Raw genomic sequence first — 3715 nt, 5'->3', positions numbered from 1 at the left:
TTTTTATTTCTGTCTTTTTTTGCATGTGTGATTAAATCGCCTGGCTTTTATTACACAAAAGCTTTAAGCCACAATTGGTCAGGTTAAAAGGAACAAAGGTGCTTGGTGAATGATACTAAATGATGATTAGATTTTGAAAGCAGAGGACATAGTGAGGTGTGGACAGATTTTTATCAACATGCATGGCAAAAGCACTCTTAAGTCATTGTGCACTATCTAATGACATTTTGAGGTCCAAGCAGAATTGTGCTCATTTGTTTATCTGCCATAAGCTATAATCTTCAAATCAAGTTCATTGTCATCTAAGTTTATTGCACAAGTACAACCCGACTAAGCAACGTTTTCCGGCCCTTAGTGCAAAACACACAACGTTCTTTGGCTTGGCTTCGCGGACGAAGATTTATGGAGGGGTACGTCCACGTCTGCTGCAGGCTCGTTGGTGACTGACGAGTCCGATGCGGGACAGGCAGGCACGGTTGCAAGGGAAAATGGGTGGGTTGGGTGTTGGGTTTTTCCTCCTTTGTCTTTTGTCAGTGAGGTGGGCTCTGCGGTCTTCTTCAAAGGAGGTTGCTGCCCGCCGAACTGTGAGGCGCCAAGATGCACGGTCGGAGGCGATATCAGCCCACTGGCGGTGGTCAATGTGGCAGGCACCAAGAAATTTCTTTAAGCAGTCCAAGCAATATATATGCTGGACAGGTATTCATATATACAAATAAATAAATATTGATTTATCAATATGAGAGTCTTGGATGGTTAGTGCGAGCAGTTCCTTTGGTCGTTCAGCATTCTCACTGACTGTAGGAAGAAGCTGGTGGTGCTGGGTCTTGATACTCCTGTAACTCTTTCCCACCAGGAGCAGCTGAAAGGAATCCTCTATGATTTTGCAATCCCTCTTTAGACAACAATCTTACTAGATCACATCGATGGAGAGGGAGACTCCAGTGATCCGCACTGCCACTCTTACTGTCCTGTGGATTGACCTTCGATCCATTTCTTTGCAGCAATCGTACCACACTGTGACGCACCCGGCCAGGACACTCTCGATAGAGCTCCTGGAGAAGGTTGACATAATGGTAGCCAATAGCCTTGCCTACTTCAAACTGCTCAGGAAGCACATTCCCCATTGTTGCCTTCCTGTCAAGTGAGCAGATGATGTGTGCAATAGTTAAGCAAACTCCAAGGAACTTGGTGCTCTCTCTCGCTCGACCACAGAGTTGTTAATGTGGAGTGGAGAGTGGTCATTCCTGGTCCTCCTGAAATCCCCTTTCTTTTGTTTGTCAGCTTCTCACGTTGGAGAAATATTTTCCACATACTGAGATCCTTTAACGGTTAGTCAACAGTTTAGTGCTTGAAAGTCATCCTCTTTGCTCTGGAAAATGACTGGGTTATGAAAGTCACAGGAAACATCTGGTTTTGTTTCCTTTTACGTTTAACCATATTTTCAGGCTTCCTTCCATGTAAATCATCATGGAAGTTAAAATCTGAGACCAGAACAGAAAGTTCCGAAAAGCGAAGGATCAACAAATTCGGGAGAAACTCAGCAGTTCACGCAGCATCCACAGAAAGTGTTTAGCAGTGGATGTTTCAGGCCTGAGCCCTTCGGGCAGATTTTAAAAGAAGAAATCAGAAGTGGGGGGGTGGGGGGAGGGGAAGGGAAGGAAGAGAGGAGGAGGAATACAAGTTGACGGGTGATCAGTGGATACAGGTTGGGGGGGAAGAAAAGAAAGGTGACAGGGGGAGGAGGCATAAAGCTGAGAAAGATGCTCGCTGATAGAAGGAAGGTAAAGGGCTAGGGAACTGGAGGAAGGAAGACAGAGGGATAAGGAAAGTGAGAGAACACAGGGAGGGAGGTTAACTTAAATTGGAGAGGATACTGAGGCTGTCTGGTTGCAGACTGCCAGGAAAGAATATAAGATGTTCCTCTAATTTATGGGTGGCCTCAACCTGGCGGTTCAGAAGGCCATGGGCAGACATGGCAAGGTGGTGATGTGTTGTGCAATTGAAGTGGTTGGCTACTGGGAGGCCCTTGCTGGCACAGCGAACAGAGCGAAAATGCTCATCTTCTTGATCTCCTATTTTGCGTCCGGTCTCCCCAATGTAGAAGAGGCTTCACCAGGTACACCAGATGCAGGTAAAATATTGAAAGGACTGGTTGGAGTCATGAATAGTGGGAGTAGACTGGTGGGATATCTCAGTAGGATGCCGGGAATGCTGGGCTCAGGCTTGCAATAGAATACACATGGAAGACAGATTTATATTTTGCACCAGTATTTCTCTGCCTGTAGTCAATAAACCATTGATGGTCCATGGCTTTGTTACAGATGATCTACTGTACTGCAATGAAGACAAATATCACTGATATCATGAACAAGTAATATATAAACAAGATTATGAATTTGTTGACAAAAAAATATAGAAAATTCTGAAAAAAAGTTCCCTCCCAAACCATTCCATCGGAGGTTGTACATACTAGACTGGGTGGAAGGTTCAATGCATGAAGGCAAGAGATACCCTCTGCTCCCATTCCCTGCTCAGTGGATGGACAACATCCAAACCAGGAGAGAAAGGGGTGTATCTTATCAGCAGAAATCAGGCCTCTGTGAGGTGAGTGAGGTGTCGGGGCAAGAGTAGGGCTTCTCCCAGTCACAATAGGCTTTTTCAGGTGCATTCTACGCTAATTTCCGTTCAGGTGGCAGCGTTTAAAGCACAACGCTGGCCACCTGAAGGACACAGCTGCACAGGATATGGCTCTGAGCGCACTCTGGCTCCTGCCCAGTGTCAGCTGTGATCAGCAGCCTGACTCTTTAACATCCGCTTTCGGCCAGCTGCATTAAGGTGGCTGGGGGAGCCACTGAGCTGAACTGATTATCCCTCTTGGAGGAGGGTTATGTAGCTCGTCTCAAGAGCACCTCCTGCACATTCAGGTGGCCTCAAAATAGCCGCATATTGCCTAAACATGCAGCTTTACATGTGGGGAAATTGGTCACCTGAAAGTGTCTAATTCTGAAATGTTTGGAAGAGAACATTTTGGGTGGGTGACCAGAAATATACCAGTCCTTTTTGAATAGTTCGCTACCATCCCCCACTCCATTCCCACCCAACCCCATTCTTCCCAATGAAAAATTACAAGTTGCTGGATTCTCCAGGGTGCACCCTGAACTGTCTTGCGAATACACACATCATCCATCTTTCAACGTCACTGGGTCTGAAATGAATTGTGAACGCAGCTCAGGCCATAACACAAGTCCCACCTGATCTACAGACATCATTTGGCTGAAAGAATTTCTCATTTTAAGACCATTCAAACCATCTTTTGTCATTTTGGGTTTCCTTATTTTTAAATGGGTTGTTTTGTTCAAGTCTGAATGTCACTTGACCTGATTCCAAACTGCCTCCGACAAATGGTCCTGAACCATCTTTTTGAACTCCCACTGTGATGTTGGGGAAGTTCCAAGGTTTGTTGTGGTTCAGGTTTATTATGTACAAAACTACAGTGATAACATTCATTTTGCAGGCAATCAAGCTTGTCAATCCATGCATAATGCTGCAAGAAAAGAATTGTGCAGATTCACAGCGTCACAAGGACAGACGGATTGATACAGAGAAAAGACATTATTTTTCTGATGTGAGGTTCATTCTGAAGTCTGATAATGATGGGAAAGAAAAATTGCTTGAATCTCGTGGTTTGTGATCTCATGCTCTTGAATCTTTTTTC

Source organism: Narcine bancroftii, chromosome 8, assembly GCF_036971445.1.
Source record: "Narcine bancroftii isolate sNarBan1 chromosome 8, sNarBan1.hap1, whole genome shotgun sequence".
NCBI classification, from domain to species: domain Eukaryota; kingdom Metazoa; phylum Chordata; class Chondrichthyes; order Torpediniformes; family Narcinidae; genus Narcine; species Narcine bancroftii.
This window is presented reverse-complemented; position numbering follows the sequence as displayed.